The sequence below is a fragment of the Protopterus annectens genome, chromosome 3.part1, assembly GCF_019279795.1.
Source record: "Protopterus annectens isolate FY-2018-M chromosome 3.part1, PAN1.0, whole genome shotgun sequence".
Classification (NCBI taxonomy): domain Eukaryota; kingdom Metazoa; phylum Chordata; order Ceratodontiformes; family Protopteridae; genus Protopterus; species Protopterus annectens.
In genome coordinates, this window is record NC_056732.1 from 68,059,534 (window position 1) to 68,085,813 (window position 26,280).

Consider the following 26,280-nt stretch of genomic DNA (forward strand, 5'->3'; position numbering starts at 1 on the left):
TGAAGGCTTAGTGTCTGTATTCTAAAAGTGTATTAGTTCTGGTTTAAGCACTTGGGCTTTGGGCCAGTTATTTTACATTAAGAAGGTGTGGTCTGCACACTTGTGGGAGGAGAGGGTAGATTCTGCCCTTCTGAGATAGGAGTTTCTGGTTAAAGGCTTATTGTGCCTGCTTGTTTGAATGGTTTCTTTCTGAAATTGGTACGCATTGTTTTCTGTAGCATAGACTAGATTCAGACCTGGGCTGCGGTGGTGGTGCTGCGGTGGTGTTGTCACCTCACAGTAAGATGTCCTGTTCGATTCTCAGCTAAAGCGTCTTCTGTGTGGAGACATGCATGAATGGGCGTACCTTCGTTGAAGGTTGTACGTCAGGCCTGGCAAGTCGGTATGTAAAAATCTACTGCCAATCATTAGCGGACCGGTGTTCCACTGTGGCGACCCCAAACCGGGAAAAGCCGAAAGATACAACAAGACTAGATTCAGATCTGCTGAATCTAGCTTTGTTTGTATAACTTGAGCACTAATCCAGGCCATCTTTTTTTGGAGAAGGTTCCCCTGCACCCTAGTGGCAGGAGTGTGCAGTTAGAACTTGTCTGATCGAAGACTGCTAAAACGGGGCTCAGTTTTTAGCTTTTTATTTATTAACTGGTAATTTGTTTAAATCAATTTGCTACTGTTAAAAAATATATATATACACACACACACACAAACACACACACGCATATATATATATATATATATATATATATATATATATATATATATATATATATATACACACACTTTATGCATCGCTGCTTAGCTAGGGTTAAACTACTCCTGACGCCATAAAGCCTGCTCTTCAAATTTTCCCTTAGAACTAGCCAGTTCTTTAGTTTTAGCACTCAAATTTGTTTTTTTTTTTAAGCTTGGCACTTGTTCAGAACTCGTTGTAAGCATTAAATAAGCTACAAATTACTACAGCACTCAACTTTCCTCACTTGTCTAGAAGAAAACAGTTTTTAGTACTTAAATAAGCACCTATCCAGGCATGTCTAAGGGTCAGCTCCCGGTGTTTTCTCCTGTCTACCTGATGAATCTGGACATCTTGGGGCAATGCAGCAATTACCTCCTTTACATAGACAACCCTCTCCTCCTACCACCCAACACTACAACCTGTGAGAGATGCACTTATATAGCCAAACTGGAAGCAAAGCTCTCTTCACCCAAGACTGGACTAGACAATCAAGAGGAGAAGGTAAACACTTGCACAACACCACACTCATGACATAGTCCATCAAAACGTACACCACCAAAACACACACACAGAAACACAAAACGCACACCTACATTTACAGAAGCTCTCAATAAAAATCTGCCCAAGGAACAGAGACCTCCAAAGCAAAAATGCAACCGGCCTCCACCCCACCCCAACAGAACCCAAATGACAGATAGCCCACAAACTCAATATGCCACTCAACCACAGCCCATAAAGCACAACAATGTATCCAACACTCTAGTCATAGGTGACTCTATAGTCAGGCACACTAATGTTCCACTCACCAGGCTAAACAAGGAGAAAGTTACTGTCAGCTGCCTGTCGGGTGCCAGGATCCACCACATAATGCACGTGCTCAGGTCACTCCACAACAAGTACAAATATGACTGTCATTGTCCATGTTGGTGAGAATGACCTGAGACGTACCTCCCTGGACTACATGAAAAGAGACATGGTGGAACTGTCCGATCTTGTAGCCCATGAAGTTATGACCCTAGCCCTGAGTAGCATACTGCCATCACCCAGAATGATACCACAGTACAAGGACAAAATGATTGACTTCAACAATTGGCTAAGCTTCTAGTGTCATTCTAAAGGGATCCAGTATCTGTTTGCCTGGGATGTCATGATCGACAGACCATGATGCTTTGAGAGATGGCCTGCATCTGTCACCCTCAGGATTCCGGATACTGGCTAAGGCTTTTGCCACCCCTATAGTGCCTTTTTTAGGCAAGATTCAAATGACAAATTCACCATCGTAACAGGTACAAGCAAGCAAAATCTGAGGGTAATGCTACTCAATGCTAGAAGTCTAAACCTCAAAATACACTCACTCGAGGCACTCCTTAAAATGGAAAACATCGACATCTGTGCAGTGACAGAGACCTGGTTCAAGGCTAGAGAGCACCCCTGCATTACCAGGCTATAATTCATACCACACCTTTTAGCCACCTAACCTGGATCAAAATACTAAAGGCAGAGGTGTGTCCATACTCATTAAGGATATTCCCACCTCCAGGCTAGTTGCTCAGCATAATGCACCCGAGATTATCCAAGCGCAACTAACTCTGGGTAAGACCACAATCCAAATTGTAGCTTGCTACAGATCCTCCACCATGCCCCAGGATTCCCACTCCTCATTTCTTGATACACTGGAAAATATTAGGGTACAACCCAACACCCTAATAATGGGCAATTTCAACTACTCCACCATTAAATTGGGAAACTACTCATGTACCAACTCTTTTGCTCAATGTTTTCTGGAATTCATAAATTCCAATGCCTTGGATCAACTTATCCAGACCTCCACCAGGGGCAGCAATATCCTAGACCTGGTCATTACCAACATGGGTGACCGGTGTTCCACACCAAAGGTCAGTTCCTCGTTGGTCAGATCTGACCATAAGCTAATCGCCCTAGACATCCACATCCCACCCCCCCCCTTCGGGAAACCACCATAAAAAATGTCTCCAAAGCCAACTTCACTCTTCTTAAGACAGAAGTGGCAAACTTCATGACACCCGTGCAGCTGGACAATAGAGGTACGACTGCTGAATCCTACACAAATGCACTTTATAAGCACTTACATGAGTGCATTTATTTTATTTATTTTACATTTGTTGACCGGGCTAGTCTAACTGGATATATGTCCATTTTCAGTAGAGGTCTGGGGAGATAAGCTCCAAGACATGAATAAAATACAAATACAAATAACAAATTACAAACTACAAAAAGCAAAAAAAAAATTGTAAGAAAAAAAAATAGCAAAAATAGTAAAAAATATAATAAAAATAACCAAGCAATGGTAATGTGTGCAGTAAGGCATAGAGGTTAGTACTGGGTTTGTAAAGAGAACAAGAGTAATAAACAGTGCAAAAAGAAGGTACAGGGACTAATTACAGGTAAAGACAATAGTGGAAAGAGGAAGTTAGTTGTGAAGTGATTTTACAAGCATTTATTAGAAAAAAAAGGTATATAAGGAGAAGTGAAATGATGCTTAATAGAGAGACATGAGGGAAGTATAGTAAGAAGGAAGATGTAACAATGGATAGTAAGCACAAGATAGGCAAGGTCAAGTATAAAGAGATAGATGGCTAGTCTGGTTTGGTACAGGGGCATAGCCAGTATGATTTGAGGTAAAGTTTAAGTCTATTTTTGAAGAGTGATAAGGAAGTAAGTGAGGAGAAGTCATTAGGGAGAAGATTCCAGGATTTACCTACAGTATAAGAGAAGAGAGAATCTCCAGCCCTGTTATTAGATTTGGAGGTGTGTACAAGAAGTTCGTGTGAGGAGCGTAGAGACTTCAGATTTTTATAGGGGGTAATGAGGCTAGATAAACTAGGAGTATTAGAAGGTTTGTAGAGAATGTTGTGGGCAATGGTTAGTTGGTGAAATTTTATCAGGTGTTGTAGTTCTAACCATCCTAGCTGATTCAGATTTATACAATGGTGTGTTCTAAATGGGTTTCCTGTTGCAAATCTTGCAATGTTATTATAGGATGATTCCAATTTGCTGAAGACAGTCTTGGATAGATTAGTAAAAATAGGAGATGCGTAAAGGAGTGTAGAGATCAAATGAGTGTAAGCTATAGTAATTTTAGCAGTAGGAAAAAGGAAGGGTTTAATCCTATAGAGAGTGCCGATTTTTTGTTGACAGTCTTTATAGTATTGTTGATATGGATGTCAAAGTTCAGATTATTGTCAATGGTGACACCTAGAAGTTTAGTGGTAAAGTCTGGAGATATTATGGTACCATTGGTGGATGTCACAGAGAAATGAAGAGGAGAGGACTTTTGAGTAGGAATGAAGAGGAGGAGTTTGGTTTTCTTTGGGTTCAGAAGAAGGCAATGCTGAGTGAGCCATTGTTCTACTATGTTGAATACCTTCTGGGTGAGAGAGTGAAGGTCTTGGGAGGATGTGACTGAGCATAGTAGTGTGGAGTCGTCAGCATATTGTATACAAGTGGCTTGGGGGATAGCTAGATGAAGGTCATTTATAAATATGGAGAAGAGAAGAGGTCCTAGTATGGACCCCTGGGGGATGCCTATGGTAATGGGTAGATGGGTGGATAGAGTGTTATGCCATAGTACTGCTTGCTGCCATTTGTCAAGGTAGGATTGGAACCATTTTATGGAAAGTGGGTCTAATGACATAGATTTTAGTATGTTTATGAGAATCTGGTGGTTTACCATGTCAAATGCTTTAGACAGGTCGATAAATAGAGCAGAAGAAAGATTATTTAGGTTTTGTTGTTTGTTGATGTAATCAGTAAAGGAAAGGAGGGCAGTGGTAGTGCTGTGTGAGGGTCTGAACCATGTTGACAGTTGGAAAGTAAATTGTTTTCAATTAAGTGATGGAGTAATTGCCTGTGGATACATTTCTCCATAATCTTAGCTAATGGAGAGAGTAGGGCAATAGGGCGATAGTTTGATAGCTCAATAGAGTGTCCTCCTTTATGCAGGGGGATAACATGGGAGACTTTCCATAAGGTGGGGATGTGACCTTTGCTTATAGTTCTATTTATCAGTATGGAAATAGGGTAGGCAATAGCACTGGAGGATAACTGTAGAAATTCAGAAGGCAGTTGGTCTGATGAAGGAGAGCATGGTTTCAGTTTATTCAAAAGGTTTTGAATAAGTTTGGTTGGGACTGGTTGGAACTGAAAAGGAGGGTGTGGGGTTGAGGTGTAAGAAGGTAGTGTGAAGGTATTAGGTAATAGTTGACTAGCTAATGTTTGGATAGCATCTGTAAAGAAGGTGTTGAAGGTATTAGCTGTATGGATAGGGTTTTTCTACTCTGTATTTTGGTTTAGGTGTAGTGGATTGACCTGGGTGGAGTAACTGCTTAATGCTAGCCCAGAATTTTTGTAGTTTGTTGTGATTAGGTTGTTGAAATTGTAAGTAATATTTGTTTTTATCATTAAGTATGGCCTTCTTAGTGTCATTTCTAAGTTGTCTAAAGGTTTGTTGATCAACAGAGTTTTTGGTCATTCTCCATTTGGATTTATTTCTGAGTTGAATTTTATGTTTGGTTTCATTGGATAGCCATGGGGCAGAGTTGGCCTTAATTCTAATAGATCTGGTTGGAGCGTGGTGATTGAGAATGGCAAGGAAGGTATTATTAAAGAAATTAACGGCTTCATCTAAAGGGAGGTGTTTTAAGGGAACCAAATTGCATGCTCTTAGTTCCATTTGAAATAAATCAGGGTTAAATTTCTTTTTGGATCTAATACTTCTGATAAAGGTTAGAATTGGAGTGTTGGTTTTATGCCTGATGAAGTAGGTAAGTGAGTGGTCACTTATATCATCAGGGAGGGTTCCAGAATTATAGTAGTGAGTATGACTGTTTTATAAGAATCCAGTCTAGTATGCTAGCTTTCTTGTTAGCTTTACTTATTCTGGTGGGTGCTGTAATGGTTTGAGAAAAAAACATGTAGGTTAATGTGGGAGGTAGGAAGGCTAGTAGAATAGGAATTCCAATCCAAGTTTATATCACCTAGGATTATGGTCTCTTGAGGCAGGTGTTGGGATAGCCAGGAAAGGATATTTTCCATGGTGGCTATGTTATTTCCAGGGGGCAGATAGATACAGATAATATAGACTGATTTGGCATTGTTAAGTTCAAGTTTAGAGATGAGAATTTCAGTATGGGAATCTAGAGGTAGATTACAGTTGTATGTGGTTAATTGTAATCCAGATTTGAATAAAATAGCAACCCCTCCACCTTTCTTAGCTACTCTATCAGTTCTTAGCATATTATATCCAGGTGGGATAATTTCATTATCCTTGATACTAGGTTTTAGCAATGTTTCTGTTAGGCAGATAATGTCAAAGGAGTATACTTGTAGGAGAGCATGGAGTTGAGTTACTTTGTTGTTAATAGTATGTATATTTAGATGAGCTATTAGGAGGGAGTTGGGTGGTTTATTGAGGGGGTAATTGGTTAATTGATTTTGTTTTTGGAGAGAGGTAGAGGTTGCTGTAGGGCCTGGGTTAGGATGAATATCACCGTCCTTTAATGAGAGGAGTTGTCCTAGATAGCTTAGGTTAGGGAGCTTGCTGTATGGAAATAGTCTCTTGAGATGTAGTGAATTATATTTAATATGTAGTGTTCTATGATACTTAGCAAGTAGGTAGCTGGGTGAGCATATTATGTTTGCATGGTTATGTAGGTATGGTAAGGGTTGAGAGTTAGTATGTTGGTTGGTGTAGTCAGTGTATGGATATATAGGGTGTTCATATGAGGAAAGTAAATAGGCAAAGGTTAAAAGTGGTAGTGATACAAGAGTAAAGCAGAGTGGAATCTGAGTAGGGATGGTAGGATTAGCCATTGGGAAGGATTGGCGATTTGTTAAGAATATATTTAGAGATGGAAATGTTTAAGCTGAAAGCGTGTAAAGATATGAGGGCGTGGTGAGTATGGAGTGGAGTGGTAAAGAGATGGGAAGATAAGAGAAAAATTGGCCAATTGGAAATGTGTAGAGGTTAATGAGAAGAGGAAGGGGTGTGGTTAGAAAGTATAAGAGTAGGACCCCTGGGGGTTGGGGGGTGGGAATTGGGGGTAGGGAGCGGGTAGAAACAAAGAGAAAGGAAGAAGGCAAGACTGAGAAGAAACAATCAGTGATTAGGTAAGTGAGATCAGAGATAAGGAAAGTAAGGAAGATGTAGCACTTGTTTGGTGTAACCATTAGTAAGGTAAGAACAGAGAGGGTCAGAGAGATAGGAGGCTAGTGGCAGGGAATTAATGGGTCCTTAGGAGAGGATTCAATATATGGTAACTTAGGGGATAGGTGGATACTTAAGCAAGATATGTATGTGCTGCCACCCAGTGGAGAAACAGTAGAAGACAAGAGCACTTAGAGCAGAGTAGGGAAAGGTAATAAGTACTGTAAGGGTCTAATAATGGATTAAAAAGAAGTCAGCAGAAGGCTGCTAGCAGTGGAACGCAGGGGTAAATACAACATAGACTGGTTACAATGACTTGCCCTGGGATACATACACTTTAGGTCGATATCATTGGACAAGCAAAGGAAGTTGAGAGTACAGTGGAGGATTCCTGCATAGAGCTTATTTTTCTGTCTGGAAGCCAGGAAAGTCAGGAATGGTGGGAGGCTTAGGTTAGGTTATGCACTGTAGACTAACTGTAAGAAAAAGGGGCAAAAATAAAGTGTTAGCATGATAACTGTAAGGGGGGGTAGCAAGTTAAATGATTCAGGAAAGCATACTAAAAATAGGTAGTGGACTGACCTAGAGGACAGTGTGAGTTGAGGGTAAGTGGGAGATACTAGGATGTGGAAGATGAGATGAGGGTGAGTAAGAGTACTAACATAGGAATGCTAGGGAGGCTTAGGATACTATATAATTTATGCAACAGATACACAGGAGTGAAAGAGTCAACAAGTTAAATTCACAGAGCAGGAAAATTAATTAGCAGCAGACATTTTCAAAGTAGTAAAATAAGAAAGAAATATCTTAGTCTAGTACGTTATATGAGCTGGAGGTATATATTAACATAAAAGTACTGCATGCACAGTCTAATAAATTATACACATTAGTATATAAAAAAAAAGCTAGGTAGTACTCAACACCAGTACATTTAATATACTTCTTGGCAGTTGGGCTTAGACTAGACAGTATTCAGTTTTATTAGGATATACTGCGCATTAGTGTAAACATTGTAACAGTACCTTCCCTATTGTTGTACCCTTAACATGTGCAGACAGTTTGTTGGACTTGGTGGCAATTACTATTGCTCCTGTTTAAGCTAGGGTGCCGACCTTTAAATGACGCTTATACTGAATCAGTAGCTAAGATCCGGCAGTATGTGTGGGCAAATATTGCCTGTTAGCAATCAAATTAATTGCGAAACAGAAAAATAGTCTGATACCCACTGTATCTGAGATGCATGTGCTTTAGCAAAGTCTCCTTGTAAGGAATGAGCTTTGTAACAAGCGTTTCAAAGGTTTGGCTAAGTTAGCAAGGTAATATTGATAGAATGTATCAAATGTTTCAATTGTCTCAATTGTAACAAAAAATGTTAGTATTGGGGGGGCTTGGGGCCTGAGAAACACCAAAACTCATGAGCGGACACTCAGCATTGGCCGATTCCCACCATGTACTTTGAGCAGGATTGCATTTAGCTGCTATTTAGCACAGATAATGTGCACGGACTGGGCGCCAAACCCACGTGCATTGAAATGGCTGGGCAGTTAACCAGCCAAGGCGCAACCACTCGTAGAGCGGACGCAGTCAGTTAAGCCTCAAAAACAAATTTTAGGCAAGGCTCAATGGCTTGTAGAGCGGACTCCAACAGTGTAAAATGGCCAAGCAATTCACAAAGCACAGCACTTTCAAATTAGAATTACACGTTAATCTCACACAAATCCTTTAAATAGCAGAGCAAGAAATTAAAGAATATTGTAGCCGTACCCCATGCAAGACCTGTTAGGACATGACCAATTTAAGTACAGCAAAGGCATGGTCACTCGTAGAGCAGACACAGACAGATTTACCAGCTATTCAGAATAAAAGTAAAGGCACAAACCGTTCAAAGAGCGGACACAGAGCTTATGTTACCGGGCAGTTCACTCAGCATTACTAAAACAAAAGATTAGTTACTTGATGAGCACGGCTGCTCATAGAGCAGACACAGACAGTTTTATAAAGTATACAGATTAAAAGCAAAGGCACAAACCGCTCAAAGAGCAGACACAAAGCTTATGTTACCAAGCAGTTCACTCAGCACTACTAAAGCAGAAGAATTGTTACTAGTTGAGCACACACAACCTCGTAAGCGGCAGTGCAGATTTAGTATACAGTAAAACAGATTACCCAGGCAAGACACACTATTAGTTGTTCATAGTATGTACAGCTACACAAAAAGGATTAATTAATACATATGCAAAAGGCTAGCGTTGATACATATGTCTTATTTTGACTAGCAAGGATGCAAAAATAGCACTTACCCGCGAGCAGGGCCAGCAGCCTAAGGAAGAAACAGGACTGAAAGGGGGGAAAGCCTAGTCAAAGATGGCGCCACAAACACTGGCATCTCTAAATAGATTTAGTGGAAGGTGAGGCAGGTAGGAGAGAGTGGGAGGAGTAAAGCAGGAAGTGAGGAAGGTAGACAGATGTAGGTGGATAGAAAGGAAGTAGAGGAGTGGTCTGCAAGCAGGAGGGAGGAGGGGTATAGACAATGGAGACACCAACTCAAAAAAGGGACCCAAAGAGAAAGGAAGAAGGCAAGACTGAGAAGAAACAATCAGTGATTAGGTAAGTGAGATCAGAGATAAGGAAAGTAAGGAAGATGTAGCACTTGTTTGGTGTAAATGTTAGTAAGGTAAGAACAAAGAGGGTCAGAGAGATAGGAGGCTAGTGGGAGGGAATTAATGGGTCCTTAGGAGGATTCAATATATGGTAACTTAGGGGATAGGTGGATACTATGGTAGGTGCTATCCCTAACAGAACCAATATGCTATCCTCCAAAAAAAAGGAAGCCAATCTGGTGGTCCCCTGCCATAAAAAAACTCTACAACAGAAGAAAGAGACTGTTTCAAAAAAGAGTAAAATCCCATGATTGGATGAACTCCTTGGTCAGCCTCAGTAAGAAGCTGAGATCCCTCATAAAATCCTCCAAAGCTAGTTATGAAAATAAAATCATAACTGATTGTAAGGACAACCACAAAGCTTTCTATATCTATGTCAATAATCTTAATGGCAACACTCAGATCTGCTCTGAGTTACAGCACAATGGCACTAAATACAGAAAACCAACAAATATTGCCACCATCCTGACAGATAGGCTCAGTGCTAGCTTTACCCTCCTCTCACCCCCTAAAGGGCCCATCTCTAAACCGGAAGAATGCAAAGTTCCTGTAATCACAGCTGCACAGGTAAAAAACACACTCTCCAAAGCCAGGAACACAGCATCCATGAGACCTGACAATATCCCAGGCTGAGTTCTACATGAACTACAGAACAAATTGGCACCCCACCTAAGTACCATGTTCAATCATAGCCTCACCTCAGGCTTTGTGCCCATTGAATGGCGCACAGTGACAGTTATCCCACTCCACAAAGGGGGAGTCACCACAGACCCTGGGAACTACCACCCCATTAGCCCGATGAGCCTGGTCTGCAAGGCCATGAAACGTATCATCATGGAACTTATAAACAAAGACACTGACAATCTCCAAACTCTGGACCCCACCCAGTTCGGGTTTGCAAAAGGCAGATCATGTCTCCTAAACCTGGTAGACTTCTTTGAAGCAGTCAATAAAGCCATAGATGATGGTAAGGTGGTTCACACAGCCTGTCTAGATCTCGCCAAGGCTTTTGACACCATCCCCCACTCTGAAATTATAGACAAACTCACTAAACTAGGTATAAATCCCTATGTCACAAGATGGGTTGCCAACTAGCTCACTGACAGAACCCACACTGTGAAAGTAGCAGACTCCAAATCCGACTTCAGACCAGTGAGAAGTGGAGTACCACAGGGTTCAGTCCTAAGTCCTCTCCTGTTTGGTATCTACTTCTCTGAAGTACAGGCTAGCACAGAAGGACTTTGGCTATTGAAGGTCACAGATGATTGCAATCTAGGAACCATAATTGAAACTCCTAACAATGTGGACATCCTACTGAGACAGATGCCTGGTGTCAAAGCCATGGCCTCAAGCTCAATGCCAAAAAGTGCATTGTCATTCCCTTTGGTAAAAACTATGTACCCATGAACTACCACATAGGCAGTAGTCTACTTAACACCAAAAGTGTGATAAGAGACCTTCAGACACAGGTGGACAGCAGTCTCTCCTTTGATAATCACATTGCCACATTAGTCAGGAAATCCTTCTACATGGCACACCTCATCACAAAAGGTTTCTCATCCAGGAAAAAAGAGGTCATTGCTCTCCTTTACTCGCCACTTATTAGACCCATTACTGAGTACAATGCCCCTTTTGTTATGTACCTCACAAGACATCTACAATAACTGGAAAGGTCACAGAAATACCTCACAAAGAGGATTACAGGCCTCAAACAGATGCCCTATGCAGACCATCTCAAAAAACTCCAGCTTTATTCCGTCTCATATCGCCTACTCAGAGGCGATCTCTGCCTAATATACAAAGCTATGTCAAACCCAGAGCTTTTGGACATGCTCCACTTAAAGAAATCCCAATCCCCCCGAGCTACACGCTCTAGGGACCTAAACCTTGTCACCACAATAAACAGAACATGCTGGAAGGATAGATTCCTATCTCAGAGACTTCCCATACTCTGGAACAAACTACATATCTATATCAAACAAAGTTCTTCATTAGCACTCTTCAAGAAAAATCTTGATGATTGAATGGGAAATAAGAAATTCACCCCGGGGATCACTTCTGTGGCTCTGCTCGACAGGGGCACAGGAAAATAATTTTCTTGGGTGGCGAAAGCCAGAGTACCTTTTTGGCTATGCTTATATAGGCCCTAGGGCAAACTTCACACTTCTTAAGACTGGAGTGGTATCCGTCAAGGCCCCCGAGCCAGTGGAAACCACAACCCACACTGCTGAAACCCTTACAAATGCCTTCTACGAGCACCTCCAGGAATGTATGGATCAAGCAATCCCTAATAAAATCAAGACCCTTTCCACCAAAGGCAGGCGCCCGGTCTGGTGGACCCCAGCCATAAACAAACTCTACAACAAGAGGAGAAAGCTACTACATGACAGAGCAAAATCCCTAAAAGGGAAGGCATCTCTGATCAATACTAGCAAAAAACTACGATCACTCATAAAATCATCCAAGGCCAACTTTGAGAGAAAAATCGCTAATGACACAAAAGACAATCATAAGGCCTTCTTTAGCTATGTTAGAAACCTGGGTGGAAACTCCCAGATATGCTTAGAATTAGTCCAAAATGATAAAAAAATCACTGAACCCACAGACATTGCCAACATACTGGCAGACAGGTTCAGTGCAAATTTCTCCCCTCCCCCCCAAAAGGAGAAATATCTATCCCACCAGAGTCTAGCCTCCCAAACATCTCAGATGCCCAGGTGAGAGCTGCTCTCTCTAAAGCAAGAAACACAGCATCAATGGGACTGGACGGTGTCTCCGGCTGTGTGCTACATGAACTCAATGAGGAACTAAACCCATACATAAGGCTGCTGTTTAATCTTAGCCTTACTACAGGATACGTACCCAAAGAATGGCGTACGGCAACTGTGGTCCCACTCCACAAAGGCGGTGCTTCTACGGACCCTGGAAATTACCGCCCCATAAGCTTGATGAGCCTTGTCTGCAAAGCTATGGAGAGGATCATAATGGAACTCATAAATAAAGACATTGGGGACCTACAGACACTGGATCCTACCCAATTTGGCTTTGTCAAGGGCAGATCCTGCCTCTTGAACTTGGTCGACTTTTTGAAACAGTCACTAAGGCCATTGATGAGGGTAAGGCAGTTCACACAGCCTACCTTGACCTAGCAAAAGCTTTGACACAATACCCCACTCAGGCATCATAGAAAAGCTCACCAGCTTAGATGTAAACCCATATGTCACAAGATGGGTTGCAAACTGGCTCAAGGACAGAACACACAGGGTTAGAGTTGCTGGTGCCATGTCAGACTCTAAGCCGGTCATGAGCGGTGTCCCACAGGGCTCAGTCCTGGGCCCCTCTTGTTCGGCATTTATTTTTCTGAAGTGCAGGCAAACATAGGGGATTGTGGCTGACAAAATTTGCAGATGACTGCAAACTGGGCACCATAATTGACACTCCATCAGACACAGACATCCTCCAGAGAGGTCTCATAGAAATGGATAACTGGTGCCAGAGCCATGGCCTTAAGCTAAATGCCAAAAAATGTATAGTCATACCCTTTGGGAAAAACAAGGTAACCCCTAATTACCACATAGGTGGTAATCCATTAAACACGGAAGAAGTTATCAGGGACCTGGGGACCCAAGTTGACAGTAACCTCTCTTTGACACTCACATTGCCAAAGTGGTTAGGAAGACCTTCTACATTGCCCACCTGATCATGAAGGGATTCACATCCAGATCAGGAGAGGTCATTGTACCCCTGTACTCTTCACTTATCAGACCAATGATTGAGTACAACGCCCCATTTGGAATGTACCTTACCCGACACCTGCAGCAGTTGGAAAGACCCCAAAAGTTCCTCACCAAAAGGATAAAGGGGCTCAAACATATGTCATACGATGCCCGACTGAAGAAACTCCAGCTCTATTCAGTCGCATACTGTCTGCTCAGAGGTGATCTGTGCCTGACATACAAGGCCATGTCCAACCCGGAATTAATGGACATGCTCCACCTCAAAAATCCAAATCCACCAGAGCCACGAGAGCAAGAGACTTAAACCTCAACACGGATATAAATAGGACGTGCTGGAGGGACAGATTCATCACCCAGAGACTCCCTACACTATGGAACAGAATCCCAGTCCATGTGAGGCAGAGCCCCTCACTGACTCTGTTGAAGAGAAATCTTGACGAGTGGATGGGAGATCGTAGGTTTACCCCGGGAATCATCTCTGTATCACTGCTGGACAGAGGCACAGCAAACTAATGGGTATAGTATTCTCATCTTAAGGGGTGGTGAAAGCCACACACACTCTGGCTAGGCTTATAAATGCCCTAGGGCAGATAGCCTAGTATGAACCTATGAACCTAATAGCCTAGTACCTACCTATGAACCTATACAGACATATATATATATATATATATATATATATATATATATATATATACACACACACATATATACTTAAATATTTATATACATATCTATTTATTAGATATACACACAGAGAGAGACATACATAAAACCTTCTATCGATTGACAAATAAGACTGTCCAACCCTGGTTTGGATCTATCTATCAAAACAATGAAAGTCATCCACAAAGTTCAACCCTATGTTGTTCGCCTGAGACCCTTACTAACTGAGATACACCAACTACCAAATCACATTACTGATTGTAAAAGGGAATACCCCACGGTACCCTGTGCAATGCATTCGGAGACTGGAATAACCAATATACATCTCACACAGCTTTTACTCAGTCAGCACAACTTGCTGTAGCAGATGTTGATGCACTGCGTTTTTGTGTCTGTTTCTCCACATATCATTTAGACTGTCACAGTATTCCCATTTTGCGATTCTAACCAGTGGGTGATGATGTACTATATGTTTGATGTTGGCACTGTAAACATACCATGATACGTAGAGTTCAAATATTGTCATGATGTGTGTGTGGGTTTACAGATACACACACACACACAGACACACACACACAGACACACACAGACACACACACACACACACACACACACACACACACACACACACACACACACACACACACACACACACACACACACACACACACACACACAACCTGCCAGCACTTGCCATTTCACTATTTTGTTAAGAATGGAGACAAATACATCCATGAAAATATCAATCTGTATTAGTACAGTGTTTGTACGTATGTGGACATATGTCTTGCTCTGTTTACTGCTATACCGATGTGACTCTATGGTTGTGTGTTGTCTTTGTACATATTTGCATGAAGCAAATATTCCAGCAATATATTTACACCTGTATAAGTACAGCGAAGGGTAGAGAGTTCACGTTCATTGCATCCAGTGCACAATCACTTAAATTATTAAAACAACCTCAACTTCATGTTGCTAAACACTATGAGTCTTAACAGCTAACTGGACTGGCTGGAAGCAGTCCACATCTTGGACAACACAGACACCTGGTGCAAGACTGTTGAGATAACCCTAGCCATACCTGTTTGTACCCCCTCCCACACATTCTGACCACAAACGGAAGATGTGAAAACACAAAAGAGGCGGTGTACAAATTCTCACTTCAGATGAATACATCTCTAAACTGGTCCAACAGCATGATTCCATGGACACACTTCAGGTGCAATTAACTGTTGGTAGGACACCTCTTCAACTCACTGCCAGCTACAGGACCCCCCCACCCCCATGAATCTCTACATCCACTCTACCTCTTTTGACTAATTTCGGTCTATCAACATACATCCAAACAACATGGTTTTGGGTGGCTTTAACTACCCATCTATTGACTGTCGATTAGTCGTGCTCACCCCCATGAATCTCTACATCCACTCTACCTCTTTTGACTAATTTCAGTCTATCAACATACATCCAAACAATATGGTTTTGGGTGGCTTTAACTACCCAACTATTGACTGTCAATTAGTCGTGCTCACCCTGACTTGCTCAACACATTCCTCAACTTCATTCAATTCAATCCCTAGCAACAGCTGGTTGACTGGTGGAACTCTCTCCCCACACACCTACGCAACCTACCTAACCATACAAATTTCAAATCTCAGCTAGTCTCTCATCTTTCTTCCAAATGGGAATGCCCTTGCCACGCTCCAACTTAACCCCCCCCCCCCTCATTCCACCTTGCACTGACTCATCCAACTACCTCTACTATTACTTCATCCCACCCAAAACAATCCCTCCCCTACCAAAAACTAATTTTCCCTCTAATATTTATTGTACTATAGTCTCCAATCTCAAAATATACTATTACCCTCTCTATGCATAATATTTTCCTAACCTACTAATGGCCAGTAGCTATATATTTTGAAATGTTAAACCTACAATTGAGTTTATAACAAAAATATTCACTTTATGTGAATGTTGACATTTCTGTATTGAATTATGTCTTTTCATTTTTGTGACATTATGACAAGCCAATTGCAAATATCATGGAGCTTATCTTTAAATGTTTAATTAGCTGTATGAACTATGTCCTTTTGTAACATGTGAAATGTAACTTGCAATTATTGTGGAGCTTTCCACCCCGGGCCTCCAGTGAAAACGGGCTCTTCTTGGCCCAGTGGACTTCCCCGGTCATCAAACTTAAATAAATAAATAAATAAATAAATTGACATCACCATGGAGGATGTCAGCATCTTGGAGCTGGTGCTTACCTATATGTGGGAACCACTCAAGCACCCCCACTGTCAGTTTTTCCCTGGTGATGACTGACAACAAATCAGTATCAATTGAAGTAACTATCATACCTGACCCTACATCACTTGCAAGAACTAAAATAAATAACATCTCCAAATCACATTATAACTTCTTACATGGTTGATATAAATAGCTTCTATGCACCTCTGCCCTGGCATGGAACTGGCAACTATGCAGAGTTGTACAACAATCCAAATAGGTGTAGAAATGCATTGACTCCTGTACCTAATAGGACCTAGACAACTTCCTCAAGGAGGAGCAAACCTGCCTGCTACTCCATTGACATTAGCAGGCTGTACAGTAAGAGCAAGAAATTCCTGATGAACAGTAAGAGTGAGCAAGTCAGAAACTAGACACTATCCATCATCATCTTCAACCAGCAAATAAGACTTGTGAAGTGTTCCCAGGCAAACTATGAATCCAAATTAACTAACTTGAGTACAGTCAGCCATTACACGTTCTTGATTTACACCCATAACCTACAAGGAAAGGCCCATGTAGGATGCCGAGATGGTACTTGAGGATAACACATTTACTGAATTGGTGGACATAGATAACCTGATCGCTGACAGGTTCTGTGAAAACTTCATTCACCTCTCCATGCCACACACACCCCAAGACATGCATACCACCTGTCCCCTAACTTGCATCAGTAAAGAGCTATTCATCAATGCCCTGTATAAGGACTGGGCCACAGCATAAATGGCACATGTTAACATCCCAGCCTGTGTCACACAAAGTGTCCAAAAAGATTTAGCAACACCATTGGGAAAAGTTTACAATCTTAGTCTAAGCACAGGCTTTGTCCCAGCTGAATGGAAAATGGCCACTGTTATTTTGTTACGGAAAGATGGTGCTTCCACTGACACTGGGAACTATCCACCTATTAGCCTGACTACAAGAATCTCCAAAGTACTAACACAATTAAAGTCCAAAAAGGTACAGGACGGCAACACACGAGTCCTCAGCTGGAACAGGAATCCTTTATTACAGAAATGGTAACACACAGGATACGATACAACCAAAATCAAGTGAATGCAATAGCAGAGTTAAGTGCTTTCATCTGCAATAGGCAGACTTCATCAGAATTGCTATAATCCATCTTCCCATTGCATTTATACATCTCCTTTGGCGCCAAAAACTTTTTGAATAATTAAAGCTGTATGAGCACTATATAATACAATGTTCAACTTCTTATCTCATAAACCTGTAGAATTGTGCAAAGTTACTATAATTATACTAAAAACACAATAATCTGGCTATATATAAATATATGTTATGTTTATAAAAATATATATAAAAATATGATAGTAAAATCAATGTTATATCAACATCTGGTTACAATAAAATACAATATACTATATGCTAATTAAGCATATGCAATAATGATTAAAATGAATAAAAATGTATGTAATTAATTGTGAATAATAATGAATAATATATTCCATAAAGGTTTGAACACTATGTTATGATGAGTAGGAAAAAGTACAAAAAATACATCTATATATATGTATGTATATAAAATGAAAAAGAATAAGAATAGTAATGCATAAAACTAACTGAGTGATATATTCCAACTATTTAAAGTAATATATTCCAAGTGTTTAAAAATCTATGGGGATATAAGAAAGGGCTTGATGCTTATAAAATCATTGATACCAGGTGTTCTTACAGCATCTGTGAGAATTTGCCATTTGCTCTCTTTCTTAGCTAATAAATTTTTAATATTACCCCCCTCTAAGTGTGTGTATAACCTGGTCTATAATAATAAATTTAAATCTGTGAGTCTCACCATTCTTAATAATATGTCTGCATAGTGCATTTTTATTATCTCCTTTTCTTATGCTGTACATATGATCATATATTCGACATTTAAATTGTCTCTCCGTCTTTCCAATGTAGAAGGCAGGACATATTTCACAGATAGCTAAATATACCACAAATTTAGTATTACAATTTCCTCCTACTCCCTTTATAAATGTTTTGTTGACATTCCTCAGTCTCACACTATCACCATCATATATATACCTGCATTGATTGCAAGCACCACATTTTACAGTTGCTTTGTTCAAGATACTATTTTGTTTTCCTGATTCAATCAACCTTTTAAGGTTTGGTGCCGTTTTATAAATTATTCGAGGGTAACTCCCCACCCTTTGTACTAAGTGGTCATCCATAATGATCAAGTTCCAATGATCCCTGATTATATTCTCAATATATTGAGTAACAGGCGAATATGTCAATACACATACTCGTTGGAAAACCTCCTTTTCTTTATTGTTCTTCAGTACACTAGAATTACCCAAAATGGGTAAATATTTTACCTCCCATTGATCACTAATATATCTAATGATATCTTTAATTAGGTACTGTGGATATCCTCTCTCCTGAAACATATAACCAATGAGTTGCACTTCCTTTAACATAATCTCCTTAGTAGAGGACATTCGTGCAGCTCTTATGCACTGTCCTTTTAGTATATTCTTGAACACGTTTTGGATGATTACTACTGTATTCGAGATAATCATTCGAAAAAGTCTCTTTTCTGTATATACTAGATATGAAACCATTTTTACCATGTTCAATGTATGTGTCCAAATATGCTATCCCTTTGTTATTGTATTTGTAAGTAAAGCATAAAAAATCAGTAGTTTGATTGATATAATCAATAAATGCTTCTATTAGTGTTTCAGGCCCTTCCCATAACAAAAAGATATTGTCCAAAAATCTTGTGTAAAACTTCACATATTTATAAAATTCACTCTGAAATACTTTTTCTGTTTCCCACGCTAACATTACCAAGTTGGCAAATATGGGGGCACAAGATGCCCCCATAGCCACCCCTTTGATTTGTTTAAAGAACTCATTTTCAAAAAAAATGTAATTGTAGTCCAATACTAGTCCCATCATGTCAGTGAGTAGACAGATCTTATCCCATTCAAAGTTTGAAAATTTCCTTAAACTACTACTAAAATACTCAAGGCCTATATCCTTTGGGGTACTTGTAAACAAATTGACTACATCGATGGTAACACAAATGAGTCCTTGATTCCAAATTGTAGGTGTAAGAGAACTTAAAAATACCCAGGAATCTTTCACCAGATGTGGTACATTATTATATACCGGTTTCACCCATCTGTCAATAACAACCCCTATAGGGTATGTTTTGGACCTACTACCTGAAATAATTGGTCTAAAAGGAGGTTGAGCTAGATTCTTGTGTGTCTTAGGGATACCCACAATTGTGGCTAATGTGGGATTTGGTACTGTTAAAAATTGTAATATTTCATCATATATCCTATGGTCGATGTAGTACTCTTCTAGTGTCAGGTCTATCCTTCTATATCCGATATTTATTTCGTTAAGGGATACAGCATTATAATTATCGGTGTCATACAATAAATTGTATATTTCTTTAATGTAATCCAGTTGATTAAAAATAACAATGCCTCCTCCCTTATCAGGTTTCATTAATCTCACTTGTTTATTATTGATAAATTCGTCCAAGCATTTTCGTTCTCCTATGGTCAAATTGTCGTTCCAAGCACATAATTCATTTTTCTGTTTGTTTCCATAAGTTCTATACAACCTATAAATATCTTGACTGACAATTTTCTCAAAGCATCCTATAACAGGATTATTCATGGGCATGTACGTACTTTTTCTCCTTAAACTATTCTTCTTTGGACAAAATGCTATGCTTACATCCCCTTCTGCCTGGGCTTTGTTGCTACCTTCAGCCTCTACATCTACCTTCTGTTTACCCTCAAGTTCAATGGCCAAACTGAGTCTCCGACAAAATAGTTTTAACTCTAGTATGATCTCAAAAAGGTTGAACCTGGAGGTAGGTATGAATTTAGTACCCTTAGAAAAAAGACTGTAAAAATCTTCCGAAATAGCTAAATTAGTGTAATTGAACACCTTAAAACCTTTGTAGGTGGAAATAATGTGTGAATGTGTAGGTTCATCAGATCTGCTCTTGCAACAATAACTGGTGATGTTTTCAGAAACAAAAGGTTGTGCACATGATGTCATATCCTGACTTGCATCCAAAAGAATAGAGCCAGTAATACTATCAGATGCTGGGATGTCCTGTGTATCCAAAACAGTTATCTCCTTCTTCTGTTTCCCACAGTATGCCAGTTTTTTGATAGTGTGTAGTTTCTATCATATCTATCAGTAGTTCTATAAGTGTCATAACCCCTTTCTTCTCCATTTTTTCTTTGATATTCTTCTTTCTCTCCATGTAAGTTGTTCCTAGGCCAAACATACACTCTATGCTGTCTGTATGTATCCAAATCACATGCAATTTTCCTACTCTTTCTCTCATAAATATTTCTAGCTTTTTGATCAGCAGAAGAATATTGTCTTTCATATAAATCAATCCATTGCTGAAAACATGCATCTGATACAATAATTTCATTAATAAGTTCCACTTCATTGATTAAGGTTACAATCTTTGCATCATTTTTCTTAATTAATAATTCCATAAATTCATATCCGAATTTATCAAATAATAGATTAAATTCATGCATAGTCTCTGTGTTTATATCTGTACCCAAGGGTAATTTGAAGAACCTAATACCCTTAGGAACTATTTTCAATGATAAACATTTCATGAAATATGCATTTTCTATTTTTAAATTTTTAATAGATAACAGTTTTTTACCCATACTATAAATCTTGTCCTTTAATGAATCATTTTTAGCTGTATATCTTACATTTTGTCTACCCACTTCACCTTCACTATCACAGATGTAATTTCCTTCTATATTGTCATATTTAGAAAACACATCTTCATTCAAAAAACATTCTAATTGTTCTCCAGTTTCACCATTACTTTGCCCAAATCTATACATGTGATTCTTAACTCCAGTACATCTATAACTACTAGATTTGTTATCACAAGTAACATTTGCCTTTTTGCATTGGGTATCAATACCTTTTGATATTTGTCCAAGTCCTTTTGAAACACCTGCATAGGTTTTAACCGCATTCTTAGTCTTAGGTCTTGCCCCCATTCTTTTAGCTTCACAATCAACATTGAACATACTGAAATCAAATGTGAAATCTTGAGATGAGTTCTTACTATCATTTTTGTGTAGGCTTAAAGTAGGGCAATCCAATGTGCGTATTGGTGACAAATTTGTATCACCCTGCCGTTGTATTTGTCCATTTGGTATAGTAATGTATTATTGTATTTTTTGTACTTTTTCCTACTCATCATAACATAGTGTTCAAACCTTTATGGAATATATTATTTATTATTATTCACAATTATTTACATACATTTTTATTCATTTTAATCATTACTGCATATGCTTAATTAGCATATAGTATATTGTATTTTATTGTAACCAGATGTTGATATAACATTGATTTTACTATCATATTTTTATATATATTTTTATAAACATAACATATATTTATATATAGCCAGATTATTGTGTTTTGAGTATAATTATAGTAACTTTGCACAATTCTACAGGTTTATGAGATAAGAAGTTGAACATTGTATTATATAGTGCTCATACAGCTTTAATTATTCAAAAGGTTTTTGGCGCCAAAGGAGATGTATAAATGCAATGGGAAGATGGATTATAGCAGTTCTGATGAAGTCTGCCTATTGCAGATGAAAGCGCTTAACTCTGCTATTGCATTCACTTGATTTTGGTTGTATCGTATCCTGTGTGTTACCATTTCTGTAATAAAGGATTCCTGTTCCAGCTGAGGACTCGTGTGTTGCCGTCCTGTACCTTTTTGGACTTTATTAGCCTGACTAGCCTTATCCTCAAGGCCATGCACAAATTGTCATGAACCTTATCCACAAAGATATATGTAATCTCAAACGCATGATCCCACTCACTTTGTATTTGACAAAGATAGATCATACCTGTTAAACCTGCTCGACTTCAACAAGACAGTTTCCAATGCCATGGTTGAGCGAAAATCTGTGCATGCCACCTACCTAGATTTAGCCAAGGTACTTCACACTATCCCCCACTCCAGCATTATTAACCAATTCGTCAATCTAGGTATAAAACATTATATCATTAGACGAGTCACTAACTGGCTGACATGTTGAACACATACCATCTACATAGGGCAATCAACCTCCAACAACAGATCTGTAACCATACAAAAACATACAAAAACTTAAGGTCTGTGCCTGACAAAGCTTGCTGATGATTCCAACATGGGAGTGGTCATAGAATTTGCAAATGATGTCAACATCCTACAATAGACTCTTACACAAACAAATCACTGGTTCCAAAGTTACTGAAAAATAACTATATTTTCATCACTTTCGGTAACAGCCATGTTCCTGCTAACTACCACACCAATAGCAATACCCTAAGTCCACACTCAGTGTTGATAAACCTCACCCCACGGGTTGACAGCAATCCTACTTTTGATCACAATGTCTCCACAGCTGTAAGAAGGGCATTCTATATTGTTCACATCATTAATATGATCATAGTCTACCAAATAAATAAATGAATTTCTAACCTCCCTGATCTCTTTCCTCATTAGGTCAATAATTAAGTACAACACCTATTTTGTCATGTACCTTTCCAAGCACCTGCAGGAATTGGAGAAACTGCGAGTGTTCATCAATAAGAAAATTCAAGGTCATCATCATCTACCCTGTCTGGATCAGGTGCTATCAATGTCACTTTATTCTGATTCATTCAGATGAGTCAGAGGTGATCTCTGCCTTACCTGTAAGGCAATCCCTAACTTGGCTTTATTGGGAATGCTGCATATCGGCTAGTCTAATGGTATACGTGCTACTCATTGTAAAGAATGTAACCTGGCATGTCACATTTACAGATCATTTTAGAGGAACAAATTTGCCTTCAAGTGGTTAACACACCATTGGAACCGAATCCCACTTTATGTCCAACAGAGCACCTCATGGACCCTGTTCAAACTCATTCATGACAACTAGATAGGTACCCGTAAATTCCCACATGGATTGTTCCACCTGTGAGCCACTTGCACAAGGGCATTAGGTGCTGATCATGTAAATAAGTGTTGAATGGGGCTAGTCCTCTAAGGGCACTATGTCTATCAGCCTAGTAACATCCTCTCATCTGATGATATGTACGTATGCTCAGCCATGCACTTATACCTAACATGTGCCAAAGTGACAAGAATTCTAGAAACCAGATTGGCAATTCTCACCAGGGTAAGTGACTACATGGCTGACTGTTAATGGAACCAACATCGAGGTAAGTAAAAGACACCCAGGTGGGTGGCTAAGCACCGCACTCTGACCACTCTGGATGGCTGTTGACTATGGCCACCATTACTGAAATACACCAACTCCGTGATCACACTACAACTAAGAACAGGGAATGTCAGCCAAGTGTTTAGTTATCCCAGTAAACAGTCACAGTTTGGTTCATAGTTGTGCACTAGGCTAAAGGCCCTGGAGCCTTTACAAGCCTAGCCCATAGGATTACCCTGGTATCGTGCCACCCAACCTTAGTTCCTAGTACCTGTGTCAAGTAGAACCACAGGAGTGATACCCGGGGTGAATTTTCTATTTCCCATCCACTCATCAAGATTTTTCTTGAAGAGGGCCTATGAGGTACTCTGCTTGACATGTATGGGAAGTCTATTCCATAGCACGGGCAGTCTCTGGGTTATGAACCTGTCCTTTCAGCATGTTTTGTTGATTGTGGTAATGAGGTTGAGGTCTCTGGAGCATGTGGTGCGGAGGGATTGGGATTTCTTTAGATGTAGCATTTCTAAGAGACCTGGGTCAGACATGGCTTTGTAAGTCAAGCAGAGATTGCCTCTAAGCAGGTGATATGAGACAGAGAATAGTTAGAGTTTTTTGAGTCTGTCCATATAGGGCAAGTGTTTAAGGCCTAAGATCCTCTTTGTGAGGTACTTTTGCGGCCTCTCCAGTTGTTGCAGGTGTCTAGTGAGGTACATGCCAAATGGGGCATTGTACTCGATGACTGGCCTAATGGTCAGCAGTTTGACTTGGAGTCAGCTACTTTCACACTGTAGGTTCTATGCATGATCCAGTTTGCAATCTCCCTAGTGATATAGGGGTTGATGCCTAGCTTAGTGAGTTTTTCTGTGATTCTTGAGTGCGGAATGCTATCAAAAGCCTTGGCCAGATCAAGGTAGGCTGTATGAACCACCCTGCCTTCATCCGCAGCTCTAGTGACTGACTAAAAGAAGTCGACTAGGTTTAGTAGGCATGATCCACCCTTCACAAAACCAAACTGTGTGGGATCCAGATTTTGGAGATTCCCTATATCCTTGTTTATAGGTCCATGATGATGTGTTCCACAGCTTTGCATATCAGACTAATCAGGCTAATGGGGTGATAGTTCCCAGAGTCTGTAGTCACTCCTCCTTTGTGGAGAGGGATAATTGCAGCAGTGCACCATTCAGTAGGGACAAAGCCTGAGGAGAGGCTGTGATTGAACAGGCCACACAGATGAAGTGCCAGTTCACTCTGTAGTTCATGTAGAATACAGCCAGGAATATTGTCAGGTCCCATAGAAGCTGTATTCTTGGCCTTGGACAGTGCTGTTTTAACCTGTGCAGCAGTAATACTGGCTGCCTGGCAATCTACTGGTATTGTGATTGGTCCTTTGGTGGGGAGAGAGGGGTAAAGTTGGCACTGAATCTGTTGGCCAGTATATTGGCAATATCTGTTGGCTCGGTATAGGAGGTACGATTATGCAGTAGCTCAGAGCAAATCTGGGTATTGCCATGGAGATTCTTTACATAACTATAGAAGGCTTTGTGGTTGTCTTTACTATCTGCTACAATTCTGTTTTCATAGCTAGCTTTAGAGGATTTGCTGAGGGATCTCAACTATTTGTTGAGGCTAATAAGGTTTTTTTCCAGTCTTGGGACTTCACCTTATTCCGCATCAGTTTCCTCCTTCTGTTGTAGAGTTTGTTTATGGCAGGGCACCACCAGATTGGCTTATTTTTTTTTTTTTTGGCGGAGAGTTTCTTGGTTCTATTGGGTATGGTGAGATCCATGCATTTGTGTACATGTTCATACAGTGCACTGGTGTATGGTTCAATGGTCATGCAACTATTCTCCATTTGCATGGGTGCCGTGAAGTTAGCCACCTCTGTTTTTAGGAGCCCAAAGTTAGCTTTGGAGAAGTTTTTCATGGTGGTTACCTTGCAGGGGTGGGGTGGGAGGGATGTGGATTTCCAAGGTGATTAGTTTGTCATCAGATTTAACCAGGGAGGAGCTGGCTATTGGTGTAGAGCAATGGTCACCCATGTTAGTAATGTCCAGGTCAAGGATGTTGCTACCTCTAGTGGGAGTAAGAACGAACAGGTCCAGGGCATTGGAATTAAGAAACTCCAGGAAATGTTGGGCAAGTGTATTGGTACATGAGTAGTTTTCCCAGTTAATGGAGGGGTACATGAATTCACCTAGTAAGAGAGTGTTAGGTTGGACCCTAATATTCTCCAGGGTGCTTAGGAACATGAAGTGTGAGTCCTGGGACATGGTTGGGGACCTATAGCAGGCTATGACCTGAATAGCTGTCTTACCCAATGTTACCTGCACCTGAAGTATCTCCGATGCATTATGTTGGGCTACCAGTCTGGAGGTGTGTACATCCTTTATGAATATGGAAACACCACCACCTTTGGAGCTTTGGTCCAAGTTCTGGGGCCGAAAGGTGTGGAATGAGTTATAGCATGGTAGTACAATGGTGCTTTCTGCTGCCTTGAACCAGGTCTCTGTTACAGCACAAATGTCAATGTTCTTCATTTTAAGGAGTGCTTCATGTGAGTGCACTTGGAGACAGCTAGCATTGAGCAGCATGACCCTCAGATTGCATTTATTTGCAGCTGTTATGGTGGTAATGTGGTCTTTGGAACATTGCCTAAAAAAGGCAGTATAGGGATAGCAAGAGCCTTGGCCAGTATCCAGAATCCCAGGGGTGACAGATGCAGGCCATCTCTGGCAAAGCATCGAGATCTGTCAATCATA